The 25555-nt window shown below is 42.4% G+C and overlaps 1 long non-coding RNA gene across 2 annotated transcripts in view; it reads left to right on the top strand.

The window, feature by feature from the left end:
- Positions 1–25555, top strand: part of LOC132250922 (uncharacterized) — a 55001-nt gene that overhangs the window by 14148 nt on the left and 15298 nt on the right. For both annotated transcript variants that reach the window (XR_009462632.1, XR_009462631.1), the window contains exons 3-6: positions 196–262; positions 4458–4606; positions 16317–16371; positions 24691–24801. This is a non-coding gene — a long non-coding RNA (uncharacterized LOC132250922). The remainder of the gene's footprint in view (positions 1–195; positions 263–4457; positions 4607–16316; positions 16372–24690; positions 24802–25555) is intronic.

Genomic DNA, 25555 nt, shown 5'->3' with positions numbered 1-25555 from the left:
TTTGGAATGCTGATTCTACTATGTGTTTCTCTCTATCTAATTAGTTTAGCCTGAACTTGCATTTGTTAATAAAACACATTTTAATTGAATTTAAAATTGTCAGCAATAATTTATATTTAGGCACGTGCACATGTGCACATAAATTACAGATTTATACAATGTGTATAAAGCAGAAAATATTACTTATTCTTACAGGTTTGGAATTAGACCTCAACACCTGAGTGCTGATGAGAAAGTTGTCACTAACATTATCTCATTCCACGTAAGTAAAAACTAAATAACAACTTTTAAATTTACATGTACTGGGGGAAAATAAATAGGTTGTCACACAAAAGAAATATGTAAACATTTTGCTCAGCCCAGAAATATGAAAGTCCGTAAATTAAAATACCTTTCTCAGTACTCAAAAGCTATGAAATGAAATGAAGTTAAATGAAAAATAAAATTGTTTAATATAATTGCTAGCATCACAACATATATAGGTAAACAAAGAGTTCATTCAAGTTATGGGCTGCAGTTGTTAAGATAATGAAAGTTACTATGATAAACCTCAGACTATTACCTGTTAGTACGTGTTTAAGCATTAGCCAGCTCGCTAACTCAGTGTTGCCAACTCTCATGACTTTTGGTGTTGTTCTTAAAGTCTACACTTCAGGAATATGAAAAACTCATCTCTTTCTTTTATCTATATTTATATTTTCATATATAGATAAAAGAGAGAGCTAAGTTTTTCACATTCCAGAAATGCAGACTTTAAGAACAATGCCAAAAATCATGAAAGTTGGCAATACTGCTAACTCTTAAGTCATGGCCTTCACAATCCAAGAATGTTGCAAGTGTCACCAAGGGCTGAATCCACAAAGGGACGGATATTGTAGTGCCAAGCTCTTAATTGCCCTGCTGCAATGAGGAATTCAACCTTGAGTTTGGTGCCCAGATTATCTGTATAATGCATGGGGAGAGTTCCCTCAGGAAGAGATTTGCAGAAGCCACCAAAGTTACTCTCTCCCCTCAAAATTTGGTGTTTACCCAGATCAGCCCTTTCTCACAACAAATTAGGCAGAGATCCTGATGCCATCATACACAATTGTTAGGGCACTCAACTTGGACATGAAAAATTTGTTTTCAAATCCTTGCCCTGCCTAATGAGGACCTAGGTCTCTTTTATCTTAAGAGAGTCCTAACCACAAGATTGCTCAATATTCAAGGATGAGAATCTGTTAGTTTCTACTGTCAAAGTGTCTCCATTTTACATAAATAAATACATATTTATTCCAGCAGGGATTTGAGACATCTTTCCCACCTTCTGGGTGATTGCCATAACCAGTAGGCTTTAGAGTCAGTCTCTCAATTATTTTTTATCTCTTCTAACAAATATGTATTAGTTAAATAGTAAAACAGGACCCACAAGGGGTTTGGGAACACTCCACTCTAGAATACTCAATAGCTTGGTGATTCTGGGTTCCAATCACATAGCAGGGATATGAAAATATGTCTGCTTCCAAACTAAGCATCTTTGGTATAACTGGGTGGAGGAGGGATGCACACTTCATTTTATCTATGCTATTTTATGCTGGGTCTAAGTTTGAAGGTGCACTCTAAGAACACTTATTGGATTGGACCCCATATGTAGCATAGATGGGAAAATAGGTAGCTTGAAAATTCCTTTGGGGTTTAAATGTGAGGAAGGATTCAGTGCTGTCAGCACTTAGGTAGTTTTATACATGGAGAAACATATGCAGCAGCTGAGCAGCAATTTTAACATAATTTACCAGCACAGAGCACAGAAAAAAAATCTTTTGTCAAGAATCTTGCTTCTACTTATGTAATGATCACTGAGAGCATTGTAAATTTGAAACAGGAAAAACTTATTTTCCAACAGTAAATATTCTGTCCTCCCCCTGCCCCCCCCTTTTTTTTAAAGAACAGACTGAAAGCTAATTTACAACTTTTTATACAAGCATTTCCCTTATTACAAGTTCTCAACTAGATGGCAAATGCTTGGAGCAATCTCTTAAAATCACTGTGGGGATAGGTGCTTTTGAAAATCTTGTTAGATAGCTATCTGCATTTTTAGGCACCCAAATACCTTTAAAAATATGGCTCCAGATCTTTCACTTCAGTGGAGTTACTCATCACTGGGTGCATCTACATGAGATGTTTACTATGGTGCTGATTAATTAGCTCTGCAGTAAAGTGTCAGCATCTGTAAGTAGGGCGCTATTAGGCCGCAGAAAACTAATAAACATCACTATAGGGTAGTACTGCCCAACACTAGTACTATCCTATGGCAGCATTATTTACTTTGCCACATCACACATAGAGACACTGAGCTGGAGCATGAGGGTGCTTCAGTGTGGGGATTGCCTGCGAGCTAGCCCTGCGCTGTACCCAGGGCTGTCCTTGGGGAGGCGAATGGGGGCAACCACCGCAGGCCTTGCACTTTGGGAGGCCCTGTGGAGTGGCCATGGTGCCTCTGTGCTGCTGCCGCCAGCTTCGTGTCCAGTCGCTTGCTCCCCACTCCCACCACACACAGTCCCGCTGCCACCATCACTACCGATGGCAGCGGCAGCTTCTTCGGGTCCAGGACTCATGGGGTCAGAACAGGGGTGGGGCCCCATATGGGCTTATTTACCCCAGGCCCCGCACCCTGCTCTGGTTGGCTCTAACTGTACCACTCCAGCCAGCCCCTCTGCAGCACATTGAGCTGGGTTGGAGTAGCCACAGGCTGGCAGGCTGATCCCTGGGGCCTCCTGCCAGTTAGGGCTGCTCTGCCCCAGCGCAATGTGCTTTGGTCTCATGGCACACCTGGGAGCAATAAACTCCAGAGCAAACCATGCTGGTATTCAGTCACCCTAATTGTACATGTAGGTGCGCCCGCTAACACTAATGTAAATGAGAAGAACATTTCATTTGATTTAACCTAATCTCCTGCTCATTTATATTTTGTTCAGCCATTACAATAGCTGATGGTGAAATTCAAAGCAAAATAGAAGGCTACACAAAATAAAGTTAAATGGACTTTAATTTGGACAGTGGGCTTGTTTTGGGTCCATTGCCCAAATCCTCATTTCATGTACAGAACCTTAATGAAAAATAGTTTCATGTACCTCATGTGCTGTATTTTTTCCTCCTCTCTTTGAGGCACATGAAGAATTTAAAAAAAAATAATGTACATATAAATGGGTAGTCAAATAACAAGATACTAAATGCCATCCAAAATGTTCTGGACATCTATTCACATGCTGATTATTTAAGGATCTAGCAAACCAAACACAATATTATGGAGACTCCTCAATTTAAGGCCAAAACTATGGAACATGTATCCTAAAGGGACAGGAAGGGAAAAAGTAGATCTGCGAAGGAATCTTCTAAAATTAAGCATGGGATCTATCAAGTGACTAGGCTGAAAAAAAAGAAGTGTCTGCTGCTTGTTGTAAAAAAAGTTTGGATGGGACTGCTGTCTGCAGAGGAAGTCCTAGAAGATATGACAGCTGTGGCAGATGGAAAAATAAATACTGAAAGGCTGGAGGTGGAGCATGGAGGGGTGACTGAATCAAACCACAGGGGGAAGACTTACACACAACCCCTATTTTGACAATGTGGTCTCAAGAAAACTCAGCTTGATATATAATTATTGCAATCTATAGAAATTTCCATGGACCATGATAAATGAACTCTGCAGAAGAATTCTGATTATTCTCCCCATGTTAATATTTTATCAGATTGTTTATCTAGGCAGAAGTTCAAGACTTCAGAGAGCACAGACATTTCAGAGTGGGACAGGAAATGTTGTGATAAGTTAATGATGTTAGTGTTCTGGGTGCTGCTGTTTTGATTCTGTCTCCTGTTGCTGTGAGATGACTCTTGTTGAGATAGCTGGTTCCAGTTTTATTTTTACATTGAATGGCTATCATCATGCCATGGTCCATAAGGCAGCATGCAGTACTAGCAATCCATTCATAAAATTATGAATTGCACCTAAAATAATGAGATTTTAAATAGTAATAGTAATAATAGTAGTAGTAATAGTAATAATAGTAATAGTAATAGTAGTGAGGGTTCTTTCTATTGCCTTTTGGTTTTTGAGTGAGTAGCAGCTGCACTGTAAGGAAGTGTTGTAGACATTTTTTCAAGTATTAATCTAAAATCAGGATGTGTAGAATTTTTCTTAAAGGAAAACTAAGATTCTTAAAGGTAAACTAAGCATATATTCATCTAACTCTGGGAGTTATGACTTTATGAGAAACACCAAAAAATTATGAAGGTCAGTAAAATCATAAAAGTTGGTAGCACTGCAGTTGGCTCCTGGTAAAGATGACTTAGGACATCTGCAAAGTCCTAACAGGAAACCAGACTCTGAAAGTCAGTAAGCCAAATAAGATCATTAGAGAGTGTTTGCATTTATCTCATGAAAAGCAATCACATTTAGACTCCCTATAATTTCTGACTTGCAGGTTGTGCTGACTGGACACATTTGAAGACTCATTTTCAGGATTCATCAAGTTATGAGACACAAGAGGTAATGCCATAATTCTTGAAGATTTGACCAACATCACAGCTTTGATAGACAGCCTCTTTAGGAACTTATCCTATCACTACAGGAGTAAGTAGCAAAAATTCTATTGGTTTCAATGAGAGAACTGTCCTTAAAATGTTATTAAATATTTTGCATATATTGGAATCAACTTTCTGAGCTATATCTTTTTTAAACTGCACTAAGATTGTAGTAATTAGTAAATCTTTTACAATAAAGACAAACATATTCTCAATTGTATGATCATAGAAAAATATATGGTAAGAAAAGCATCACATTTAATCATACCTCATGTTATGTTACTAAGTAGCTAGATGCTTAAATGTTTATAAATATAAGTGTATCAAAACAAACAACCCCATTAGCATGATTACAGTAATCTATATACTAGCAAAATAAGAACACCCAGTAATCAGAGGGCCAACTGAGACTAATGTCCAAGGTGGGTAGCAGAATATGCACTGGTTATCTGAACACAGGGGCAAAAAAAATAAAAAAATAAATCCTTGCTCCTGGGTCATACAGCAACTGTAGAGCCAATCCCCTACAGTCTGAATTAGCCCTCTGCAGCCTCAGCGTATTCCTGCCATGGGGAAAGAATGAGGGCTGAGGGATTCATACACTAAATTGTCTAGGTCCTTCTGTATACTATGAAGGCCAACCTGCTATATCTCCCTGTCAACTGATACACAGGGCAGGATTACATTCATGATATGAATGCACACCCTTAAATCCATCCCTGCCACAGCAGTTCTGCTGTCCATGAGAAACCTCAGCCATGGTTTAGGTGCAAAGGATAGATATTTATCCTTTACATTCTATAATGCATTCAAGATTTTAACATAATATAAATTAGATAATGGATCGGAAAGTACAAAAATAGGGTAATTAAAAAAGGTGACGATATGAGCATGAAGAATTCTGTGAGCCTTTTAAGAAACAGGAACATTTAAGTGAATGGCAGAATAACAACCAGTTTTCCAACTGTATTTTGAATCCTGATGTTTAGTAAAGCCATTTATTTATGAAATAGTCAATGGGCAGGGGCCAGCTTTAGAGGTATGTGACATGGGTGGCTGCACAGGTCACCAGAAAGCAAGGGACACCATTCATGCAATGTGAGAATTTTGCAGTATCATGATTGTGCTGCTGATTCTGCTTCTTATCAGCTACTCACTTGGAGCTTTGATGGCTGATCCGACAAACCATAAATAATGGAAGGTCAAACTGAGCAATGTTGTTCACTCTGACCTTCTAATACTTCTGGCTTATTAGATCAGTCATTAGAGCTTCAACAGGCTGCTAAGGAGCCATGTACAGTCACTGCAGCTGCCAAAATTTATCTGACCGAAGACTGGCTCTCTGAATAGAAGTAAAATGCATAATATTTAATCCATGTTGAGGGGGTTTATTGCAAGGCTTGTAAGTACCATATAATAAAACCCAATACAAAACAAAATAACAGTGGCCAATCAGCCAAACAAGCATGGCCAGTCATAAAGAGAATCTATCACAAAAACAAAGGTGATAGATCAAAATAGCTCAATCCTGGTCTAACCAGGGGATCTAACCAGAGGATAAGAATAACAGGGTAAAAAAATAAGGTATAACAACAAATTGAAAGGCCATCAGAACAACCACAGAATAAGGCCAAGAATATAGATCTTGTCATTAAAAAAAATACAAGTTGAGCTCATAGTGTCACCTGCAGGTAAGGCTGCCTAATACTTTCCATTGTAAGACTTTTAGTTGTTTATAACCACGTGAAACTTTAATTTTCAGGCTGAAATTTTCCATGCTGGCTGTTCACCCAAAGGCTGAGCATTTTTTGCAAAGTTACAGCAAAAATGATTCCACCAGTTCTGAGAATGAAATTAGGCACAAACACATACCTGATCTAAACCCCCCCCCCCCCCCCCCCCAAAACCCAACCCTTACATTTCTTTTGCTGAGAAAATCTAGCTTTGAAACAGGGACTCAACATTTAATGGGTACTTTCCCTACGAGCAGTTTCTGCAGAAATCTATCTGAAATTTTGCAAGTTATAGGTCACTGAAAATAGTTGCTTGTACATGGTCAGTAACAGCTGTGCAGAGCTTCCAAGTTAAGTTCTCTGAAGAATCCATCTGCATTAAGTAGGAGTTTTTCTATAGTTGCTTATCCCATCTATTGGACCACAGTGGCTTGCAGCATCTTGACAAAGGGCAGGAAGATTACTCTCTTGTATCCTCAATGCTCTCTCTGTTGGTTGCTTGACAGTAAGGTAGGCAGCAGCTAAATTCAAATACAGAGGTAAGAAAGGGCAGGCTGAGAAGTGAAGAAAGCAATGGAAGACTGAGAGGGAAAAGGGAGCGGAGATGACATCCTACAGGGCAGGGAGGGAAAGGGTGTGGAAAGTGTCCCTTCAGAATCTAGAATAGTATTTAACATTCTTGTCTCAACATTATTCTCCTGTTTAGTAAATAGTTGTGAAACCTGCTGGTAAAATGTCTCATCCTCCTGTGGATGATCCCCTTAGAGATTAATATCCTACCACTCCTGCTGTTGATCCGTTAGCTTGACTGATGAAATTCTGGGCTGTAACCCAACTTTGTGCTGTGGAACCATCTGAGGAATTGGTGTGGTCCACATGAATCAGTATGGTTCTGGTTTTATTTTTTTAAACAAACTTAGGAAATTAAAACATGCATTACAACCTAAAAGAATGTTAATGTTGCAACTTCAAGCACTAGCAGTTAGAAAATAACAGAATCAGACTTGCTGGTGAATTTTAATATGCCCTTCTGGTGCATTTGTATTAAGAGAATATTTATAATTACACAGCCACATGCTAACTTTTCAGCTTTTCCTGCTTTGCTCAGTTCACAGGAAAGGTTGTGATCAAGGAACAAATCAAGGTTGTAAAGCATCAGAGACATCCTAGCAACTGACATGGTAGGACCTAAGTGTCAGGTGCTGAGGGAGCTGGAAGGAATAGAGAGTTAAACAGGGATATGAAGAAGTAAGCATGAATAAGACAGTTGGAAGAGCTGAATTCTATCTTTGCCTCTGCCCCAGTCTTTATGTGAGTATGGAGAAGTCACTTAAAGCAAATGTTTCACAGGTAACCACTCACAATGTGTTCTCCATTTCTGAGTGCAAAACTTAAGACACTTGGACCTGGTTTCCAGAAGGGCTGATTGCTCACAGCTGCAATGGCAGGCAGTGGGAGCTGGGCTCTGAACATATTATAAAGTATTCTCTAAAATGTGCTATACAAGTACTAACTATCCTGAAAAATCAGGCTTCAGGCAAATCAACTTGGGCACCTACACTTATCAGGCTTAGCCATAATATCTCTAAGGTTTGGTTCTTCATTTGTATAGTGGGTGTAATGGTTCTTCATTTGTATGGTGGGTGTAATAATACTATCTTATTTCACAAGTGTAAATATTAACTAGCTAATTGGCAGTACTCAGTCTACAGCCTATGGCCAGATCCAACTGGCCAACCCATATCATCAAGCCTGTAGGGTTGGCCATGGGTCCAGAAATTTGACAGCAGGAGAGCAGCAGCAGCATTAACCTCTGCTGTTCATGAGCAGCAGCAATTAATACTGCTACTGCTCCCCTGCTGCCAAATTTTTAGAGCTATGTAGAGCCCTGAGGACCAGATGACATGACCCCATACACCATATTTGCACCAGCACATAGGGTCAGGCTGCAGCTGGATTTGGCATGTAGGGTTGGGCCGGTACATGGGGTTGATCCACAGCTGAATCCAGTGCCCAAGGCCAGACTGGAGTGCTGGAACACATCTGAACATGTGTGCTGACTCACTGCATCAGGTCTTGTATTGCATGCCCAACCTGTAAGGCTGGATAGGTTGAGCACCACAGAGCTACTTAATGTATTAGTGTTTGTGAAGTACTCAGAAACAATAGTGTGAGCACCATAGGAAGAACCACAAAGATATTAATAATTGAATATTCAGAGCAGGGTTTGAATGATGTGCAGTAAATAAAGCATAGAATTATACACTGAATGATGCAGATAAGAAATATTGAACAGCTGCTCACTCAATGAGTAATGCCTATCATATGTACTGAATTATGCAGGGGTCCTGTGAAAACAATAGCACATGACCATGTTGTTAAAGACTTCCTCATAATGCATGGTAAAAGGGGGCTAAATAAAGGTTGCACAGGCAAGTTTCATTCTGCTATTTCCTAACTAAAATGTTTGACTTTTCAGCATTAATTTTTTTTTATGTAGAAATGGATATACCTTAATATTTCCTTTGTGGTAAGAAAGAAGTTTTATGTCTTTGCGAACCCAGTGACCTGTCATTTAATGCAGCCAAATTAATTCTGGGTACTACTCCATTGGTTTTCACTGGAATTACACCAGGAATGAATTTAGCTTTCACCATCTTAGCCTCATTACATAGTTTTATACTGGCTGTTGGGTAGAAGTCAAACCTAAATCATGTTCCAGGGACAGAGTAACAGACCTGTTTTTTTGGCTTTACTTTGTGTCAGGATTTTTGGTGGTTAATGTAGCATTTGGAGAATCGTATCAACTTCAGTCCCAGGAATGAAGTTATTGCCAAAGCAGAAATTCCTGTATTTACATATAAATATCCCCATTCAGCATGACTGAATACCTTTCTCATTTACAATGAAATGGCAAGAACCACAACAATCAAATTCTAAGACACAGATGTTAGATTAAACTGACTGAGCATATCTTTGGATCCAAAATTAATCTTTCAGAAATTCTACCTGATCCAAATGGATAGTCCTGACTAAATAATCTGCTTTGAATTACTGCCAGATTCCTAGATATGATTGCAGGATTCTAGTCAAATAATTTATAAGACCTCTATGAGAGAAAATAAGATCACTGCCTCATTGGATGTCACATGGGGAATATAGGTCTATTTTTAGGATGTCATCTGTGTTTAGATTAGAGACCAATAGCTTGGATTTTAATAATGACCTAGAGCAATCAGTGAACATTGTAGTCCTCTATTAACCACAATGTGGTCATTTCAAATGAGACATAAAATGTTATCTCCTTTAACTGTGTAAATGCCACAGAAGATAAGAATGCATATTTAATTTCTTTTTTTAACTGGAAAAAAAATACAATTAAAATATCTGCCTTTCCCTATTCCACAATTTTTTCTTTTCCAATTTATAATAAGTTAAATGGATTTAATAACATATTCAGTTGTTCCATATCAGCACAGTCCTAGTTCTGCCATGAGGTTGTCCATATGCTATTTTAGGCTCTAGTTCAGAGAAGACCATGCTTAAGTCCATACTTAGTCAAGAAAGAATTTACATCTTAAATTTAATTCATTTAAGCATGTACTTAATTACTTTCCTGCATATGAATGCTTTCCAGAACATAGTGTTCATTTTTTTTTACATAATTTCCCTTTTTGTCTTTTTTTTCTTTTTCAGATGCATAACTTATTATCTGCTACAAGATTAAAAGTATTCTAAACCACATAAGCTGCAAGAAATAGCTATCTTTTTGATTTTTAAAAGTCTACAATACTCCATCTAATGTATTCAATGAATTATTTATCCCTTAAAGAGATACAATAAATCTTTACCTACTGTATTTGATGATTTTCATAGCAGGAATAATAAGTAACATGATTTGGGTGTGATTGGAACTCGGTATCTTAGGGTTCAATTTAGGACATTTACTAAAGATCTGAGAAGTTAATACAATCTGGAAAATAAACTGGGCATTCCAGTTAACTTACAATTATTTTCAGTGAGGTAACAGGCCATGTGCATCTCTTCAGGTTAAAGAGATGAAATACCTTAGATATTTATATATATAAAGTGTATCCTAGGTGCAGAAGCATGATAATTTCCAATGTTACTGTTCTTTGTTATACTGGAGGGAATGCAAATATTTTCACTGGTTTCACTGGGGTGACTGAGAGTGAATTTTAGCTCAATTTTAGGTTTAGAGGAAAAAAGTAATAAGACTATATAATAACCCCAAAGGAGTATTTGAAATATAAACCTTCCATAAGATGTCTTTCAAATACTGTTCTAGTACTGTTGCAGAAAGGATCATATTTCAAGAATGCACCCTGTAATATTTTAGTTTTTACAGTTTTAACAATGGAATCAAAATATTATATTTCATTTTGTTGCACTTTGTTAATGATGCTTTGCTCTATGTTACCTAAGGATTAAAAAGCATTTATAGATTCATAGATTCATAGATGCTAGGGTCAGAAGGGACCTCAACAGATCATAGAGTCCAACCCCCTGCCTAGGCAGGAAAGAGCGCTGGGGTCAGATGACCCCAGCTTCATAAGTATTAATTCAAACTCACAACACGTCTATTAAAAAGGTGAGGCTCTTACTTGTGATCAGTTTATTCTTATGCTTAGAGAAGAGAATTGGAAAACTAAACTATTTTGTCCACTCTGACTTCTGATTGTCTGGTGACCATCTGTGATAAATTAAAGAGTTAGAATCACAGAATCATAGAAAAGTAGTGCTGAAAAAGACCTCTGAAGGTCATCTAATCTAACCCCCTGTCTGAGGTAGGATCATCCCTATCCAGACCATCCATACAAATCCATGTCTAACCTATTTCTAAAATGACATAGACAACCCTGCTACAGAACCAAAAAGTATACTACCCTAATCTGCCACAGGTAAAAGAGGGGGATAACAGTGGCCAATGTGTTGCTGCTGCAAGGGTTGCTAAGATATGCTTCAGAGATCCAAGGAAGAGGGCCACAACCTCCGCTACAGAAGAAGGCATAAACCCGCAGGGTCTGTACCAATCTAACTATGGAATAAAATTCCTTTCTGACACCAAACATGGCAATTGGTCTGACCCTGAACAGAACAGCAAGACCCTCTACCCAGGAACCTTTGGGGTTTAGTCTCAGCCAGAGAATCGGAACCCCCCCCCCAGTCAAAATCCCTAGCCTTGCCTGCAGCCAACACCCATTACTTCTGAGGAAGGTGAAAAAAAAACCATGTAGGAACTGGAAGGGGAAAAAACTCCTTCTTGGCCCACACAGCAATCAGCAAAGCCCAGAAACATTCTAAAAACCCACAGAAAAGCATAGCTACTACTAGATCATCCCTGACCAATGCTTGTCCAACCTCTAATAATGAAGATTCTACAAATTCTCTTGTCAGTCTATTTCTCTGCCTCATTGTGGAAATGTTTTTTCCAGATATCCAATATAAATACTGGATATCAGGGAAAACTTCAAGCAGTTGGTCTACATCCTGCTTTCTGCAGCTAGAGAAAAGGCATTCTCCCTCATTTTTATGGCAGCCCTTCAGATACTTGAAGACTGCTATTATGTCTCCTCTTAAGCACCTTTTCTGTAAGATGAATATGCCTATTTCCTTCAATCTCTCCTCATATAGCTTACCTTCCAAGCCCTTGATCTTTTTTGTCAGCCACCTCTGGACCCTCTCTAATTTCTCAACATCCTTTTTAAAATGAGACCCAAACTGTTCATAGTACTCTAAAATATGCCTAACCAGTGCCAAGTAAAAAGGCACTATCACATCTCATGGCTTGCACCTAATGGGCATTTATACATTTCATAGATTTCATAGATTTCATAGACATTAGGGCTGGAAGGGACCTCGGAAGATCATCGAGTCCAGCCCCCCGCCCAAAGGGCAGGACGTCAGCTGGGGTCATAGGATCCCAGCAAGATAAGCATCCAGTTTCATCTTGAAGGTGTTCAATGAAGGCGCTTGAACAACCTCCGGCGGCAGGCTGTTCCAGACCTTGGGGGCTCGGACAGTAAAGAAATTCTTCCTTATGTCCAGCCTGAAACGATCTTGTAGTAGTTTGTGACCATTCGTCCTCGTCATCCCTTGGGGCGCTCTGGTGAACAAACGTTCCCCCAGATACTGGTGATCACCCCTGATAAACTTGTAGGTGGCCATCAGATCACCCCTGAGCCTGCGCTTTTCCAGGCTAAAGAGCCCCAGGGCTCTCAGCCTGTCATCGTAGGGACTGCTTCCCTGACCCCTGATCATGCGCGTGGCTCTTCTCTGGACTCTCTCAAGCTTCTCCACATCCTTTTTGAATTGTGGAGCCCAAAACTGGACGCAGTACTCCAGCTGCGGCCTCACTAAGGCTGAGTACAGGGGGAGAATGACGTCCCGGGATTTGCTTGAGAAGCATCTATGGATGCAAGCCAGCGTTTTGGTCGCTTTACTAGCCGCAGCATTGCATTGCAGGCTCATGTTCATCTTGTGGTCAATGATGACCCCCAAGTCTCTTTCTTCCATAGTGCTAACCAACATAGCACTGCCGAGCCTATAAGGATGCTGCGCGTTTTTTTTCCCAAGGTGGAGAACCTTGCATTTATCAGCATTGAACACCATCAGATTCTCATCCGCCCACTTGCTGAGCCTGTCCAGGTCAGCCTGGATCACCCGCCTGTCTTCTGGCGTGGATGCTTTGCCCCAAAGTTTGGTGTCATCGGCAAACTTGGCCAGTCCGCTTCTGACTCCAGTGTCCACATCGTTAATGAAGATGTTGAACAGTATGGGTCCAAGGACAGAGCCCTGGGGGACCCCACTGGTCACAGGACACCACGATGAGTGACTTCCATCAATTACTACCCTCTGGGTCCGACCCCGGAGCCAATTTTCCAGCCAGTGGATCGTGGGGGACCCAAGGCGACAATTGGCCAGTTTCTCCAAGAGATGATCATGGGACACCAGATCGAAGGCTTTTTTGAAGTCAAGATATATGACAGCAATCTCATCTCCCTTGTCCAGGTGATAGGTCACCTGGTCGTAGAAGGAAATGAGATTGGTCAAGCAAGACCTACCCGCAACAAACCCGTGCTGGCTATCCCTTAAGATATTGGCGTCGGCCAGTCCATTAAGGATGGCCTCCTTAATAAACTTTTCTAAGATCTTCCCCGGGATAGAAGTCAGGCTGATGGGCCTATAGTTAGCCGGATCCACTTTCCTCCCTTTCTTGAAGATAGGCACCACGTTGGCCTTCTTCCAGTCTTCGGGCACTACACCAGAGCGCCAAGAGTTTTCAAAGATCCGCGCTAGAGGCTGGGCTATGATGCTCGCCAGCTCCTTGAGTACCCTGGGGTGAAGATTGTCAGGGCCGGCTGACTTGAAGGTATCCAGCTTCTCAAGATGTTCCTTCACAAAGTCAGCATTAATGGAGGGCAGGGGATCACCCTCACCCGGACTTCCCGGCCCTGTAGCGGGCACAGGCGTCCCATGGGGCTGATGAAAGACCGACGCAAAGTACCTATTTAATAGGTTGGCTTTTTCCTGGGCGTCAGTTGTCAGTTGCCCCATCTGGTTCAGCAGGGGTCCAACGTTGCCCCTGCTTTTCCTCCGGCTCCCCACATATCTGAAAAAGGACTTTTTATTGTCCTTGATGCTCAAAGCTAGCTGGAGTTCAGTTGCAGCCTTGGCTTTCCTGGTCTGCTCCCTACAGGACCGGACCAGTGCAGAATAATCCTCCTTGGAGGTGACTCCCATCCTCCATCCTTTGTAGGCCTTTCTTTTTAGCCTCAGGAGGTCTGCTAGGTCCCTGGAGAGCCAGGGGGGCTGCTGTGCCCTCTTACTGCCTTTCCTCCGAGATGGAATAGACTTAGTTTGTGCATTGAGGATCGCTCCCTTGAGGAGCAACCACTCTTCTTGAACTCCCCTCTCCCTGCGTTCACAGTCCCTTAGGGCCTCACTGACAAGCCTCCTGAGCTTGTCAAAGTCGGCTTTCCTGAAGTCAAGGACTTGCGTGTTGCTGACCGACTTGCCAGCTTTTCGGCAGATGGTGAAGGTGATCAGCTCGTGGTCGCTGTCACCCAGCTTCCCATCGATCACTAGGTCGCCGACTAGGTCCTCCCCAGTAGCCAGCACCAGGTCGAGCAGCGCTTTGCCTCTCGTTGGCCCATAGACTTCTTGAGTCAGGTAGAGGTCATCCACGCACGAGAGGAAGCTCTGCGACCGCTCAGATTTTGCTGAGCGATCCTCCCATGAGATGTCTGGGTAATTGAAGTCACCCATGACAGCCATGGTCCTGGAGCAAGCTGCCTCAGCCAGTTCCTGGGCAAACTCCTGGTCTAGCTCAGGACTTTGGGTGGGAGGTCTGTAATAGACTCCCACCATTGTGTCCCCTGTGCCGTGTTCCCCACAGATTTTAACCCAGAGGGTCTCCAGCCGTCCACCCTGGTTGCCAATATCGGCTTGCAGGGACACGTAGCTTTCCTTAACATAGAGAGCTACACCCCCGCCCCTTTTCTCTACACGATCCCTCCTGTACAGGGTATAGCCATCTATCCCCGTGGTCCAGTCATGGGTGGAGTCCCACCAGGTCTCCGTGATCCCTATGACATCGTAATTGTTTGCACTGAGCAGGAGGATGAGCTCCTCCTGCTTATTCCCCAAGCTCCTGGCATTTGTGTACAGGCAGGCAAGCGCCCCCTGGGGGGCTCCTTCCTTGCCCACAGATTTTACCAGGGCTGGGGCTGGGGCGGGCTCCCTTGAGTGCCATGATCCGCTGGCTTTGCAAGATTTGCTCAGCGGGCCAGCAGTGGTGGTCGTGCCCCCGTCCCCCAGCGGGCTTAGTTTAAAGCCCGGTGGAGCAGGTCAGCCAGTCTGGCTGAGAAGAGCCTCCTCCCTAGGGGAGAGAGGTGGAGACCATCTCTTCCCAGCAGCTCGCTGCCTCTCTCGCCAAAGAGCGGGCTGTGGTCATGAAAGCCAAAGCATGTGTTCTGGGAGTATGCGCGTGTGTGTTTGTGGTTGGGTGGGTGGTTGGGGAGTGCGCTTTAATTAGAGCAGCTCTGAGAGCCACTTGAATTAAAGCGCATGGAGCATCACATATATCACCATCCCCGTGCTGAAAAATGGTGGCAGGAGCACTTTAACTAAAGCTTGCCAAAAGAGCTTTAATTAAAGTGCCACTGCCACCATTTTTTCAGCACAGGGACACTGATATACATGATGCTGGCATCTGCAGAAGTTCATTAATTACCATGCTCCAGCAGACTCGATTAATCATAATTACAGCACGCTGTATGTGTATAGGTACCCAGGTTCCTATTGATGCAGCCCAAACCACATTTGTCCTTTTGTGTGACTGCATCACACTTCAGACTCATATTAAGCCTGTGATCCACCAAGACACTTGGATCCATTTTTTGTGATGTTTCCAGTCTGACAGTTTTCACCCATTTCATATTTGTGCTTTCAATTATTCTTCCCGAGGTGCAACACTTTGCATTTATCAGCACGGAATTGTATCCAGTTAGGTCCAGCCCAAATTTCCAATTTATCAAGAGCCTTCTATGTTGTACTCCTGTCCTCCTGTGTGTTCACAATCCTCTCCAATTTTGTCATTTGCAGATTTGCTCAAGAACCTCTCTATTCTAGTATCCAAATTGTTAATAAGCATGTTGAATAGCATCAGGCTCAGATGGACTCTTCTGGGACTCCACTTGAAAACCTTCTGCCATTCCAACATAGATCCAATTATACTTACCCTTTACTTGCAGCTACTGAGCCAGTAGAGCCTATCCACCTAACACTAGCTTTGTCCAGCCCACATTTTTCAAATTTGTTTATGAGACTGTCATGTGAAACTTTGTTAAAAGTTTAGCTGAAATCCAGACAGACTATATCCACAGCATTCCCTTCATGCAACCAACTAGTTATCTTATTGAAAAAGGAGAGCAAGTTTGTTTGACACAATTTGTTCATAGTAAATCCATGCTGGCTGCTCAGGATTAAGCTTTTCTCTTCCAGATGCTTGCAAATGGACAACCTTACAATATGCTCCAGGAACTTCCCAGTTATCAAGGTGAGGCTATGTAATCTATAGTTTTGCCATTTTTGTTGCGTTATGTTGGGCCTTTTCCAACCAAGGCATCTTGTACCTTGCCCATCTCCCATGATGCTGTGAATAGTATTGTCAAAAGCTCTGAGATCTCCTCTGCCAGTTCCTTCCATACCTTAGGATAAAGTCCACCAGGCCCTGCTGACCTGGATTCATTCAGACCCAACCAAAGCTCTCTGACTGTTTTTTTTTTGTTATTTCATTCCTCAGATTGTTCCCTTCCTGATTCAAATACTCCTTGTTAGTTGTCTGGTTGCAGTCTAGTTTTTGTGTGTGTGTGTGTGTGTGTGTGTGTGTGTGTGTGAAGACTCAGGCAAAGTTATTGTTGAACAGATCTGCATTCTTTGCATCTTCTGTTAAGAGTTTGCCCTGGCTATTTAATAGTGGCCTCACAGCTTCCTTAGTCATTCTTTTCTGGCCAGTGTATTTATGGAACCTCTCCTTGTTGTCACTAACTTCCCTTGGCAGGTGAAGTTCATTTTTTACCTTTGCCTTCCTGATTTTGTCCCTGCAAATTCTTGCTATTTCCTGATATGCCTCCTTGGTGAGTTGTCCATGTTTCCATGCCTATAGATATATTGTTTGTTAGGCCTGACCAATTTATAATATTATATGGCCCATATTTTAAAAGGAAGATTCTAGAATATTTACACTTCATATATTGAACTCAGGCTAGTTACAATTGTATTGCTTTCCATACCTCTGCCCACTCCTAAATAAACACTACCAATTTGTGAATTAACTTTTACTGTGGAAATATAAACTATAGTTCAACCTGAGCACCAGCTTTCATCATAACCTCTTCCTGTCCATCTACCCCCTTAGTAATAATAAATATTATTTATGTGTTATATTAATATTTACATAGAATAGGATCTTGTTCTACCTGAAGTCAGCAGTGAAACATCAACCGGCATCCAACTACCTGTTCAGTTATGTGTATGGGTGTTGTCAGAGTTTCTGGGAGCAGGAGCAGGCCCATAATTTTTAAATCACCTTGTGCTCTGAATCTTCTGGATTACTAGGGCTATATAAATGTATTTTACCAATATTTTACTCATCAAAATACTTAATCTTTAAAGTACATTGTTAAATAGGAACCAGATTGACTTAAGTAATTTCAGTTTAGACACTTTCATACCTAAACATGTCTCCTGTAAAAAGCTATTCCAAACATCTGTTTGTATAAATGACTTAGTAATTTGCATCTGACGACTGGATTGCTGATTCTGTTTACATTTTCAGGAATAGTTTGCCTTAATATCCCTGTTACTCAATGACATTTGACTGGTAATAAGACACAGTGCTAGCATACCTAAATAGATGAATTCTTGTTTCACTATTTTTTTTCTTTTAGGCAATCATATGTTTCTACTCTCTGCTGCAGTAGAGCTTTACATAACCATCTAGTTAATGCATGTACAGCTGCAGTTTCAAAATGTTACTTTACTACTAAAAATAAACTCAGCATAAATGTAATTTCAAAGCCTAGTTTATACAGGTCAGTCTGTTTCCTTTGCATTAAAATCTTTATCTACCAATAATATAATGCTTTATATCATTGTTATGTACATATGAACAAAACTAATAATAGTGTTAATATGATGAAGTAAATAGTCTGTCCACCTATTGGTAATTCTGTGCTGCAATAAGTGGGTGCGAAAAAATTAAAGTCAGGGGTGGAATGAAACCAGCATACTTCTGGGCTAAATTCATACTCCATGGACTAAAATCATACTCTGGTCATAGGAAGCTTATACATCTATTTGCCAGCCAGGGACCTAATGCTTGGAGGAGACTGAGATCATGTGAGGGAAACCTCATGATCAAATCCGTACCTCATCCCCCATCCCTCTCCAGGTTCTAACCAGGAGCACTCAGTGTTCTGGTCACAAAGGCTCTGGGTTCATGCAGTCTGGAGAAGAAGAGGTAATGGCCACTTGTTGCTACCTCTGGGACACTGTAGACCTCTCTGGATGTGGACTCTGAGGGTACTTGTACATGTAATGCTTATCACAATGTATACATGATGACAATGTCATTTGTGTGGCTTAATGTCATCACACATTACATGTGCTCCAGTTTTGGGGGGGGGGGGTAGATGAGTTTGCATTGCTGCATGCTAAATTACATCCAGATGTAGTTTAGTTTGCAACACTGCAAATTGCAATGATTCAGCTTGGTCTCACCCCTGGCAGTAGGAGAGGTGGGCAGGCTCTGCAGAAAAAAAAGGATTGGGCCCTTCATTGCTTCTGCCTTCAGCAGGCACCTGCTGAAGGTGGAATTAGTGAGGGGCCCAGTCCTTTTTTTTCCTTTTGACGGAGCCTGCCTGCCTCTCCCGTGGCTGGGGGAGGTGCGGGGGGGGAGGGGGGGGCTGCTGCTGGGCCAAGTGGTCCCTGAGCTGCAGGGGACCCCAGTCCTTCCCTTCATGGCATCAGTGCCCCCCCAGGGTCACCTGGGTGAGCTGCTAGCAGGCTGGGTGCCACCCCAGCCCAAAGGCAGCATCTGGCCTGATCCAAATGTTCCTTGAGCCCGCCCACTGGAAGCCCATTAGGCACTGCTCCCCAGGCGGGCATGGGGAACAGTTGGATTGGACTGGGTGCTGCCTTCAAGCTAGGGCAGCACCTAGCCCACTAGCAGCTTACCCCCTGCTGTGGGTAGAGGGGTGCTGCTACCATAGAAGGAAGGACCGGGCCCCTCTGCAGGTCAGGGACTGCTCGGCCTGCTGGCAGCTCACCCCCAGCCACAAGCAGGCTCCAGCTCTGACAAAAAACAAAACAAAATAGATCGGACCCATCTCCATAATGTGACAGAAAAGTTGAAATGGTGAGTTTCAATTAAAAACCCAGCATTTCAATTTAGGGGGCATAGAATAAAACCCTGAGGACTAAACCCCTGTCATGTGTACAAGCACCCTAAGACACTTCTGGATGTAGACAAGTGAAACCCAGCATAACTTTGTGATAAATCTTTCCTTATATTTCTTATACTTGTCTCTTTCAACAGTATGGGAATCTGTAGCCTAGCTGAATGCAGTTCATGTCCTTTTACATTTTAGGAGCCTAGCTAATTAGATTTGGGGGTATTATACAGCTTCTTCATCTTACCCCACTAAACTCCGTCCCTTCAGCAATCACTCTCAGTAAAATGAGACTCAGTGGGGAGTTGTAGCCTATAACTTTCCTTTTACTAAACTTAGTAATATAACTCCTCTCCCACAGAAAAAAAGCCTTTTTGGATACCAAACATTTGGAATTAAAGAAAATATAAAATTATTTTAGCAAAATATTTTTGACAGCTATCCTTTCACTTGCTAATAAAAATGCTTTATTTAATGAACATTCACAGCCTCGTAGAAGAAAGCACTATTATTTATTTGGTGACACTGAAAGAATTATGTTCTCTGTTGCATCAATGTGACTCTATTGACTCCCTCAAAAGAACAAAAATAAGTGAATGTGGCCACATTCATTTATTGTTCTTGACAAATATATGATAGTATGGTAACACTTAAAGGCTCCAATCTGGGTCCGGCCCACACTAGGATGGTGTTGAACATAGATATAGGTAATCCCTGCTCCCAAGTATTTACAATATAAGGCTACAATCCTGTAACCAAGGGGCGTCAAATTCATTCAGCCCCGTAGACCAGACTGGATCTACATTCTGGATCTAACGCATGACCTAGAGAGGCTGCAGTGGGCCCAGTACTGCCTGGTCCTGCTCTGGCTGCTCCAGAGCTGTGCTGCATGTGATGGCCACTCCAGGGCTGTGCTGCATGCCCTAGAACTGCTGCCATGAGGCTGTGCTGCACGGCTCCAAAGCCACAAAGCCATCACTGCAGGGCTGTGTGGCATAGCTCTGAAGCCTTGGAGTGGCCGTTGCATGCAGGACAGCCCTGGAGCAGCACACAGCAACTCTGGGGCTTTCCCATACACAGCAGCTGCTCCACTTTTTGGGGACCTGAGCTGGACCTGAGCTGGAGCATTTGCTGTGGGCGCTATGCAGAGCCATCTAGTGTATTCTGCACACTGCCTGAAGGCTGCTCGGAGTTCCAAGGGCAGAACTGGGAGCTGAATGATATGGCTCTGCAGGTCTTATCTGGCCCACAGACCATATCTTTGACAGCTCTGCTGTAACCTGTTGCACACAAGCATGCTCTTGTTCATGTGTAAGTCCATAATTGGACTCTCCAGGTATGCCTCTACTGTTCTCATGCAGACCTGTGTTTGAGAGTGGGCTAGAGGCTCAGAAGCCTGACTTGAGGTACCCTCGACTGGTCAATGCTGGGGCCAGGACCAGAAGGGTCAAAAGGGCCAGGGGCCCACCATGAGGGATGCCCAGAGCTGGGGGCCTGGGGTTCCGACTGGCCTTGGAGGTGAGGCCAGGGCCTGTGTGGCCAAAGGTTCAGGGAAAGGGGCATGCCTGAGAGGGGGAAGAGTTCAGGGAGCTAGGCAGTCCAGGATGAGGGCGGAGTAGGCCGCCTGATTGGAAGGATCCAGTTGGGGTCCAGATTGGAGGATTATGGGGCACAGTGTGGGGTCAGAAATGGTAAGAACTGTGATACCATCTGTGAGGCATGGGCTGTAGTCTAGGAGAGGTCGGAGCTGCAGATAGTGCCCCCTGGCATCAGGGCATGTAATGGGCAGTCTCCCACATTTACCACCAGTTTATCAAACAACAAAGTCGTTGCAGGTGAGACTGGGCAAATTGCCTGTAGAGACAGGTGGACAAGCCGGCATGCGATCTGGCCCTGAAAGTTGTCCCCTGTCACAGGGGAACAGAAAAGAAGTGGGTGCACAAAACTTGCTCCTTGGCAGTGTACTTCAGAGTGCCATGGAAGCAGAATAGACTTATTTTCTGTGGATGCCACAGCTCATTTGTATGCTTCATGTTGCAAGACTGAAGCCTATTGGCTTACAGTCCCGATGCCTGTGCTTAAAATGTAGTACATGAGTACTTTCACTGACTTGTTATCTTACAGGGCAGTGTGTTTTCAGGATCAGGACCTAAGGCCCCGGCACACGTTTCACTTAAGATGTGATTAACCAGTTAATCACATCTTAAGTTATTACTTATTATTATTAATGACATGATGAAACAAGGAATAAGCCACAAAGTAATTCCACAAAAAATGTGTCAACTTGGTGGCTGGTTTTTATCATGCTATTAATTGAACATGTGGCCAGGCTGGGAGCCCTGTCAGCTGATTTGAGCTCCTAGCTGGGAGCCCAGATCAGATGGGGGCTCTCAGTGGCAGGATCACATGATGCATCTGCACAACTACAAGCCCCACCAACTGACAGGGCTCCCAGCTGTAGGAGCTTGCTACTTGCCAGTGGAGGAGAAGCCTGGGATTGTGATCCCAGACTCTCCCTGAGCTGGCTATAAGGTATAATGGGATCTGATGCTGGATCCCACAGTCATGCCTCCTGCCATGAATGTGTGGCATGGCAGGAAGTGCAATTATGGGGATCCGGCATCAGATCCCATCCTGTCTTCACTTACAGTCTGCCAGGGGCCTAAAAGTCATAACTTTAGGAAAAGAATATAATTATAAGCAGTCAACATGACAATGGACTAGAAGTTTTTAGTTCTGTGTATTTTTTCTGGAGTGTTTTTGTTTTACTTTTTAATCAAGATTAGAGTTCAGGATGGGGCAATTGTGAGAGTAACATAGCACTGCAATGTGGTGTAGATATACTGAACTAGACTTAAAATGGCTAGTATTGATAGCAGAGAATAGCAGTTCCAGCAGAGAACTCAACACAGGCTGTAAAACCTGCAATGAGCTCCTTACTGACATAACTACATTGCTACAGCTACTGGTAGCCAGTTAAAAGCTGTCAGCTGTATTTAAAAAATCATGAGACTACAGTGTAGGTATACACAAATAGAAAAGGAAATGGAAGTGGGAAAGGGGAAACCAGTCTGCCACTTGCCTACCTGTAGAAGGGATCTCTAGGCATCATGGCAGAAAAGAGTTTTAAGGAGAAATTTTAAAAAGCTAGCTTTCCAAATTAACGGGAAGAGCCTTATAGGTGAGGTCAAAGATCAAAAAATATATTCTTTTATAATACCTTCAATGCCTTGAGGAGGATTCCAGGCACTGGATTTTTCTTGGCCAATTTTTTTTGATAGGCACCTGACTTCCTTGTAGGCTACAGGAATGTCCAGAATATAGTTTGACTTAATAGTAAAACAAATAAACATGTCATTTTTAAAGATAGATTGTTAAGAATGCAGCACAAGAGTGAGTGTATTTCTTTTATTAATCTAATTTACAAAATTCAGATTGCTCAGTGATTGTTCTTTTTGTTTAGCTCTTTTCATTAAGGCTTGTCAAATAAGGTTGACGTTAGGGAGCTTAGCTTTCTCAGTGTATAGTTTATCTAGCATCACTCATTCTGCTTTAGTTTTCTAGCCAACTGTATGTTTGTGTAGCACCAAGGAGATCTTTTCCAACTTAGCATCAGGTGATTGAACTTGGCAGTAACTGTTAAATCAGCGTTCAAGTCTCATGCTGCTCTTTTGAAATGAAAACTTCTACATATTTATTCCTAGTTTTACTGGACTTGGAACTAGCTATTAAATCACTAGAGAAATAGGATAAATTAGTCTGTGCGGAACTATGAGCTTCCATGATTATATTGTGTCCAGCACCTAAGCCAGCTGCAGGGTTGGTGTAGCTACAGATGGGGCTGGTAGCTCCCCCTATTATTAAAGATTTCATAGATTTCATAGACATTAGGGCTGGAAGGGACCTCGGAAGATCATCGAGTCTATCCCCCTGCCCAAAGGGCAGGAAGTCAGCTGGGGTCATAGGATCCCAGCAAGATAAGCATCCAGTTTGCTCTTGAAGGTGTTCAATGTAGGCGCTTGAACCACCTCCGGTGGCAGGCTGTTCCAGACCTTGGGGGCTCGGATAGTAAATAAATTCTTCCTTATGTCCAGCCTGAAACGATCTTGTAGTAGTTTATGACTGTTCAACCTAGTCGTCATCCCTTGGGGCGCTCTGGTGAACAAACGTTCCCCCAGATACTGGTGGTCACCCCTGATAAACTTATAGGTGGCCATCAGATCACCCCTGAGCCTGCGCTTTTCCAGGCTAAAGAGCCCCAGGGCTCTCAGCCTATCATCGTAGGGTCTGCTTCCCTGACCTCTGATCATGCGCGTGGCTCTTCTCTGGACTCTCTCAAGCTTCTCCACATCCTTTTTGAATTGTGGAGCCCAAAACTGGACGCAGTACTCCAGCTGTGGCCTCACTAAGGCCAAGTACAAGGGGAGAATGACGTCCTAGGATTTGCTTGAGAAGCATCCATGGATGCAAGCCAGCGTTTTGATCGCTTTACTAGCCGCAGCATCGCACTGCAGGCTCATGTTCATCTTGTGGTCAATGATGACCCCCAAGTCTCTTTCTTCCATAGTGTTAGCCAGCATAGCACTGCCGAGCCTATAAGAATGCTGCGGGTTTTTCTTCCCAAGGTGGAGAACCTTGCATTTATCAGCGTTGAACACCATCAGATTCTCGTCCACCCACTTGCTGAGCCTGTCCAGGTCAGCCTGGATCACCCGCCTGTTCTGGTGTGGATGCTTTGCCCCAAAGATTGGTGTCATCGGTGAACTTGGCCAGTCTGCTTCTGACTCCAGTGTCCACATCATTAATGAAGATGTTGAACAATATGGGTCCAAGGACAGAGCCTTGGGGGACCCCACTGGTCACAGGACACCATGATGAGTGACTTCCATCAATTACTACCCTCTGGGTCCGACCACGGAGCCAATTTTCCAGCCAGTGGATCGTGGAGGACCCAAGGCAACAATTGGCCAGTTTCACTAAGAGGCGATCATGCTTGACAGTTCCCACAAAACCCCATTTTCAGGTACAACTTTGCCGAACTAACTTAGGCTTAAATTTTCCATATGGGGTATCTCCCTTGTGAACAAGCTCGTTTTATTTATTTATTTTTTTACTTCCATAAAAATGGTTCAGCTTTTTTCAGGAAAGGGGCTAGGACAAATACAGTGGTTTTGCCCATGTTAAAAGTATTTGTGACCTTTTCTATGACTGCTCATTGTGTATATCCCATGCTCTTGGGCAAATAACTGAAAATTGGTTTTTGCTTTTTACCCAGAATGTGCCTTTGTTATCCTTATAAGAATCTGGCCAAGTTCTAACACAAAGGACCTAGGATCTATTAAGGTCAAGATCTCAGAAGATGGTAAATGGCTACGCTCCTACATTGTGAAATTAATTACAAGGTTATACATTTCTTTATGCAGAACCCCTGCTTCATTCAGTGTATGAAACAACTGTCCTCACTGTGAAGTAAAGGAGACTTATCTGTAGGACTCTTGTTTGTTTGTGAGAAAAGGAGCCATGTAGTATATAAGGTAAGTAGTTTTAGGAAGGCTGTTGAACACTGCCATGGAAAATTGAATTCTGTCTCTGCCTTTGCCACAGAGTTCAGAGTAAGATGTCAGAAAAGTACTTAAACCAAACAGCTCACAAGTGGTTGCTAAATGTTTCTCATTTTGTGAGTGTCTAGCTTGATACCATGGTGTTTGAACAGTAGAAGTGTTCAGCCCCCATGCTTACAGATGAAGTTAATGAGGGCTATTCTTTGAACATGTATATTATAAGAACTCTGAAAGTCAGGTCCTCATTTTTCTCAAAATTAGCAGGTATTTTAACCTTAATATCTCTGAACCCAAGTTGCCTGTCACAAGGATGTTGTGAAGGTGCATTAAACAACAATTGTGAAGTACTGAGATAGTCTTGTGATTAGAATAATAGAAAAACCCTAAGGAAAATAATAAATCTGGATTTTGAGCAAGGTTTGGATATTGTCAAATAACTAAATTATGACATAACACACTGACTGTGGAGCAAAGGGAATATTGGGAAGCTATTCCTGAAGCAAGCATTGTCCTTTATTTGCAATAAATGAATCCTAAGGATAAAAATACTATGACATTAAGTAACAAAACAATGTATATGTATAGGAGGGCTGCATTAGGGTTGTAAAGGCTGGATTCATTCTGACATTTTCAACTTTTTACATGCTTGATTTTTTTGAAAGCTTAATGTTCTTTTACTAAAGGATTTCTCTAGACATAACTTGCACATAGAACTTGAAAATTCAAA

The sequence above is a fragment of the Alligator mississippiensis genome, chromosome 5 (genome assembly GCF_030867095.1).
Source record: "Alligator mississippiensis isolate rAllMis1 chromosome 5, rAllMis1, whole genome shotgun sequence".
NCBI classification, from domain to species: domain Eukaryota; kingdom Metazoa; phylum Chordata; order Crocodylia; family Alligatoridae; genus Alligator; species Alligator mississippiensis.
The sequence above is the reverse complement of the archived record's forward strand: the minus strand, read 5'-3'. Positions and strand labels throughout refer to the sequence as shown.